Genomic DNA, 7,322 nt, shown 5'->3' with positions numbered 1-7,322 from the left:
CTAAGCAAAAAGAGGAGGATTGGCAGGAGATGTTAGCTCAGGGCTAGTCTTCCTCAAGAACAAAAAAAATGTGTGTAAGAGCTTTACACACATAACTCAATGTTAGTACAATTAATGGACACTGTTGTTAAAGACGGTAATATTTTTTTGAAGATCAAATGTCTACTTTTAAATCTAATCATTATTTTCTTCAATTTTATTCAATGTTAAACTTTTTAAACAATAATTTATTTTAACACTTTTTATCTGCTGACATAGAGGGTGGGAGGAGGGGCGAGCAGGCTAAAAGGTATGTTGGAGCTTGAATGGGAGTCACAGGAGAAGCTGTGGAAGAAGTCCGAGCAGAAGTGCAGCGTGGTCAGAGCTAAGCAGTGGGGCGTGAGGACAAAGTAGGGAGGAGGAAGGTGGGAGGTGCAGAGACCAAGTGGAGAGCTCAGTTGAGACTTTGATCTGAGCCAGCCAGTCACCTACTGAACAGTGATGCTCAAGAGATGGACTGGACATACCGAGAAAGAAAAGCCGTGCATGAGGGGCAGGTCTGCATTACCAATGAGCTCGTCTTTGGTCCACTTCTACTACCCTCACCGCCCCCATACCCCAAAGAGAACCTTCCTTTTTCAAAGCCTTTCTGGAAATTCTTGATTGAACCATCCCCTTAAAATTTTACTTGTACATATCACTGGCTCCTCAAATTCAACATATCTAAAAGCTAACCCATCACTCCCCACCACAGCCTGTCCACACACTACTCCTCCTGTATTCCCATCTGGGCGGTGACAGCCTCGTCCTCTACAGCACGCAAATGAAAACTTCAACCTTTCCTTTGCTTTACGAGGTGGTCACCAAGTCCTGCACAATCCGCCTTCTAAGAACCTCTCGAAATCGCCCAGCTTTCCACCCCCTTGGCAATCAAGTCTCTTACCTTTTGCTGCCTGGACAATATGATCACTAAATGGATTCTCTGCTTCCTTGGATCTTCTTCCTCCTCTCAATAATCCACTTTCCATCCTCCTACCAAAAAGACATATCTAAAATTCAAATATGATCCCGTTAAGGCCTTGGTTTAAATCACTGAATATCTTTTCATTGTCTTCAAGATGGAGGAAAAACTCCTTAGTATGAGTCACAAGGTCATTGGGGATCTAGCCCCTTCCTACCCTTGGTGCTTCCTCTCCTGCTGTGTTTCCACGCAAGCTCTGCTGCCAAACTGCCAAACGGGCCAAACTTGCCGTATCCTGAACAACCCTTGCTCTCTACAGCCTTTGTCATGCTATTCCCTTCCCTAGAATGCCCTTCTCTGCGTTCCCACTGTATAAGTGTCCTATTCGTATGGCTTAAAACAACACTAATTTTTTCTCTTACAATCTGGAGACCAGAAACTGGAAACCAGTTTCACTGGGCTAAAGTGAAGGAGTCAGCAGGGCTGTTTCCTTCTGGAGACTCTAGGAAAGAATCCGTTTCCTTTCCTTTTCCAGCTTCTGGAGCCCATGTGCTTTCCTTGGCTGGTGGCCCCTTCCTTGCACGTCACTCAGACCTCTTACGTTCGTTGTCACATCTCTTCTTCTGTTGCTGAATCTCCCTCTGCCTCCCTTTTATGAGGACATTTAAGATTACATTTAGGGCCCACCCAGATCATCCAGGATACTCTCTCCATCTCAAGATTCTTAATTTAATCCCATATGCAGAACTCCTTTTGCCATAAAAGGTAACATTCACAGGTTCCAAAGATTAGGACCGGGATATCTTTGGGGCCATTACTCAGCTTATCACACTTACCGTTTTCTACCTCAGTCTTTCCAGACATAGCTTACACATTTTCTCTCCTCTGGGAATTTTCCTTACATATGATTGCCCCCCATTACTATCCCCAGCTACCCTCAACTGGGTACCTCAATAAGGTGACCAACTGTCTGGGTTTGGCTGGGACTGAGGAGGTTTCCAGGACACAGGACTTTCATTGCTAAAAGCAGAAAACTGCCAGGCAAATCAGGATGAATCAGTTACCCTAAGTCCTCATCTTTCTTCCCAAATCACACTCCGTGTAGCTCTCATCCCACTGGACCGTAATTTACAATTCTCAGTTCTCTTGTCTTTCTCCTTTGCTAGGCTACGGACAGGAATATGCTTCTTTCGTATTGACAATGCTCCTGCCTCAGTTTCTGGCACAGATTCTCCATGAGGGAATGGGTGTGAGTGGAGTTTATGGAGCAGCCCTGGAAGAGCAGACAATCCAGGCAAAATGGGAATTTTCTATCCTGTGACTAGAACAAAAACGAAACAAAACAGAACAGAACACTAGACATCAGTATAATGTGCTATGCTCTCTGGGATGTTTTTTTTTCTCTTCTGCACTTGCAAATTTAAGTTAAACTAGACACAGTTCTTTGCAAGAATCCAAATATTCAGAGTTCTTTACAGAACACACTGTCTTGGAAGAAGCATAGGCCCTACTATTTATAGCTGATTGCTTCACCACTTTCTTGTCTTGCCTGTTTCTTGAATGCCCCTTTGCCGTAAACAAAGCAGACTGAAAATAGATTTATGGCCAGGTTCTGGGAGTCTTATAACATTTCTCTATTCTCTTCAATGCTGATAAAGCAGACCCATTCTGGGAATTTACATCATGAATGCCACAGCCGCCGGAGCACCAGACGGGTGACTCACTCTGTTATCACTTCTCCCAGTTTCCTCCAGCCAACTCTGTTTGTCCTTGGGCAAAGGTGCCCTGCAAGTTAGCCCGAGTTCATGGAAATGTGACTGAGATAAACATGAAAAAGGAAGATTCAGACAAAGACATCATTTAGCCGGAGCCATTGATCTACAGTCCTTGTTGGGAGAAAAGTGTTTTCCATTGCTCAGTGGTGAATAATTCTATGCCCTGAAGCGAAATAGGCTCAATGCTGTGAACAACAACATAAATAGAAACCCTAGACAGGGTAAGGGAGTGAGGATGGGAAAGGATTAAATATACATCTTCTGTTTCTCATATTTTTAAAAAAGGGAAGGGAGGAGTCGAAAATAAAAAAACTATTATGTGGCACATACACCAAAACAGAGGCTGTGTGAGAAGATGAGACGTTCCAATGAATGAGAAAATGAAACTTAGAACTTTTCAATGAAGATCAACTGTGTTTCATCAAATATATCTAGATCTATAATGATAAGCTGTGCCTTTTATATGGAATTGGATCAGATCAACAGATGTGAAGAATTCAGCACAAATTGCAATTAGTGGGGAATATTTAGAAGACCCCAAAAACATAACGCTGTAGTTAAAAGTAGATATATTTCCATTTGGAAAAATATCTTGAACTCTACTTAGGGTTTATAAATCTTTTCTGTGATGTGTGATAAGGGGGAAAGCTTTGAATGATTCTCCTCAAGAATATTCTATCTAAGTGAATTCATTCGAGTTCTCCCTGCATGGGGATAATCCACAAGGGTTATGACAGGCGAGTGACTGATCTACCAAGGCAGCCGCTGCAGCCCTGATTTGAATGCTGCTTGCACCGCTCCTCAGCTTCCCCATTATTTGCCTGCAAGTCAGTGACTGTAGTTGTAATTTCACCTCTACACCCACTGAAGAGTCAGCTCTCGAAGGACTACTCACTGGTTTTCAGTACCTACTGAGCTGCAAAGCTGACTTCTAAAACCAGCTTTCCTTAGTTGTTTCCTGTCCACGTATGAGGACATTAAGGTCCTTGAAAGGAAAAGGAAAAGGAAAAAGAAATGTTCCCTCTCTCCATCCATAGGATCTGGCTTTCCGGTTACCCTGCTCCATCAGATGAAAATTTAAAAACTGAGATGAGTGAGGCTGGTTTAGATACTTCTTGTACCTCACCATGAAAGAAATTGGAAGGCTCAAGTGAGGTCATGCTAAATGTTAATTTCTTCCAGGAATGGAGGCTGAAAGGTTCACCAGCAGAAAGGGGAAGGTAGATTTTATGAATTCATAGGCAACTGGCCTCTATGGCGTTTACAGAATACCAGTGGCATTAATAATCCAAAATGGCTAAAAATCCACAAATAATTTCTTTGTCTTCATAAATTTTGTGTTTTCTTTTTACTTTGTGTGTTTGTTCTGCTTTGTGACTCTCTAACTAGGTGGGCACCTTACTTCTCTGAGTCCCTAATATTTTATGTTAGAGCCCTAGATCTTAGAGTCCAATGAGGTCATCGAAGTCAGTGGCTCCCAGATCTTTCAATGATGTGAACTAGTAAAAATTTCCCAAATTTTGGTTACTGATGTAAAGTTGCCAACTTTGTATTTTGTCTGGTATCTCGAGAAAACAAGACAGAACAACTAACAACAGCCGTCAGCATCATTTCATTCAAGACAGGATATTTTCAGTCCAAAAGAAAGTAGAAGACTATAATCTTCAGGGGGAAAAGAGAAAGAAAAATATATTCAAATAAATTGGTCTATCTGAAAAGCTTACCAACTTGTTTTCTCATTTTCTCACAGACTGGGTAGAAGCTTATCCAAAATGAACATTGATCCACAGATAATAATTTAAGACTGTTTGATCTAATGCCATCTCCTAAACTTCAGCTGAAGGAATTAAAACTCATGGTCACTTGGCCAAGATTACTGTTTTAGTTAGGGTTCTCCAGAGAAACAGAATCAATAGGATTTACATGTATGTATATGTATATAGAGAGAGATTTATTTTAAGGAATTGGCTCGTATGACTGTAGGAAAGGACAAGTACAAAATGTGTAGGGTAGGCCAGCAGGCTTGAGTCAAAAAGTTAAAAACTCAGGCAGTGGCCCGGCACCATGGCCTAGTAGTTAAGTTCGGTGTGCTCTGCTTCACTGGCCTGGGTTCGATTCCCAGAGATGGACCTACACCACTCATCAACAGCCATGCAGTGGCATCAACCCACATATAAAAATAGAGGAAGGTTGCCACAGATGTTAGCTCAGGGTAAATCTTCCTCAAGCGAAAAAAAAAAAAAACTGAGGCAGAATTTCTACATTGCAGCCTTGAGGCAGAATTCCTCCTTCTTCAGCAAACCTCGGTTTTTGCTCTTAAGAACTTCAACTGATTAGATGAGGCCCACCCATATTATGGAGGGTAATCTGCTTTACTTAAAGTCTGTTTGTAAATATTCATCACATCTACAAAATACTTTTACAGCAACGTCTAGACTGGTGTTTGACCAAACAACTGGGCATCGTACTCTAGCAAAGTTGACACAAAAAAGTAATCATCACAGTCATAGACTTGATCAGTTTTGGGTGGTCTGGTCTCCTGACTTTCTAGTATGTATTCTGTCCTACTTCTCCCCACCCCACCCCAAATAAAGCTAACGTTACCTTTTTTATATACCATTCAGGATAATTTGAGGATTAAGTGAAAATTTTTACTTTTTTTAAAGGTGTAGGTCTTAAGGATCTTACAGGTTTGAGGGTTTTTTTTTAAAGATGGACACCTGAGGTAACATTTGTTGCCAATCTTCTTTTCTTCTTCTTCTTCTTCTTCTCCTCCTCCTCCTCCTTTTTCTCCCAAAGCCCCCGAGTACATAGTTGTATATTTTCAGTTGTGGGTCCTTCTAGTTGTGGCATGTGGGATGCTGCCTCAGCATGGCTTGATGAGTGGTGCCATGTCCGCGCCCAGGATCCAAACCAGCGAAACCCTGGGCTAACGAAGCAGAGTGATCGAACTCAACCACTCAGCCACAGAGCCCCTATTTACATTTTTTTAACTTGGCGATACCAAATACATAATAAGACTATAAAATTTAAGACTTCATTCTACATCTGTAATGATTATAAATTAGGAGTATAGTTCCATAGTTTTGTGGATTTCTATATCCCAAGGAAAGGAACAATGTCAAGTAATGAACTAATTTTATCAAAATTTCAGATGAAGCAAAATCAATATTTTAAAATTATTTTCTAATGAAGTTAATTTAAAAGCATTACGCAAAATTATATGGACATAACTATCTCAAAAAAGAAAAAATGTATAAAAAAATCTATGTCCAGTTAAAATATTTAAAGACATTATTCCAAAATAACAATGATTATATCTGATGGTAACATTATGTACACCAGCTGGACAGTCTATTGGTTAAGATTCTGCACTTTCACCACCAGGCCTGGGTTCACTTCCCTGTCAGACAACTATACTACCTGTTATCTCTCGGTTGTCACACTGTGGCAGCTGAATGTTACTGTGGTTCTGAAAGCTATGCCACTGGTATTTCAAATACTAGCAGGTACCACCCATGGTGGACAGATTTCAGCAGAGCATCCAGACCAAGACACACTAGGAAGATGGACCTGGTCATCCACTTCTGAAAAAATTGGCCATGGAAACTCTACGAACAGCAGTAGAGCATTGTCTGATACAGTGCAGGAAGGTGAGAGGGTGGTGCAAAAAGATCAGGCAGGGTTCCATTCTGCCGTACAGAGGGTTCCCAGGAGTTGGAATTGACTGGATGGCGCTAACAAAAACAACATTATGTATACTTTTTTCCTTTTGAATTTTCTATAGTTTTTAGTCTTTTTAAAAAATGCTCATGTATTTATTTTTTTGTAATCTTATGAGTCAACTACAGGGGCCAGCCCCATGACCTAGTGGTTAAGTTCAGCATGCTCCACTTTAGCGTCCCCAGTTCAGTTCCCAGGTACAGACCTACACCACTCATTGGCAGCCACGCTGTGGCAGGTGTCCCCACATATGAGATAGAGGAAGATGGGCAGAGATGTTAGCTCAGAGCGAATCTTCCTCAGAAAAAAAGATTCAACTACACTTTTAAACCCAAAGAATAAAAGTAAGTCCAACAGTATGTTTGTGTCAATATGTCATGTCAACATGCTCTCAAACTTTTTCTAAATAACACAGAGGTATCCATTCAAATAAGTTGACATTTTCATTTTGGTTTTATCTTGGTTGACTGCTTTGTGGAAATCCAAATCACATGCCAGTGAGCAAACTCATTGACCCACATAACTCTTTTCCAAAAAAAAATTAAAAATAAAGTGTATAATTATATTTCACAAACATTGAGAAGCAATAACTTTGGGATGGGGGGTAGCAACATCCTTTGACCAACATTTTGTAAAATGCATGTGCCAGAAATTCTGACAAAAAAGGAACCTGATGTCAAACAGTTCAGCAAATTACACTCTGCATTCTAGAAACACTTCCACTGGGAGGAGACCATCAATGTAAGTGGATACGTACTTTCTGTTTTTGCAATTCAATGTAGGCAGATTATTATAAAAGTGTATGCTGGGGCTGGCTCCATGGCTGAGTGGTTAAGTTTGCGTGCTCCACTTAAGCAGCCTGGGGTTCACCAGTTTGGATCCTG

Source organism: Equus przewalskii, chromosome 3, assembly GCF_037783145.1.
Source record: "Equus przewalskii isolate Varuska chromosome 3, EquPr2, whole genome shotgun sequence".
Taxonomy (NCBI): Eukaryota; Metazoa; Chordata; class Mammalia; order Perissodactyla; family Equidae; genus Equus; species Equus przewalskii.
This window is presented reverse-complemented; position numbering follows the sequence as displayed.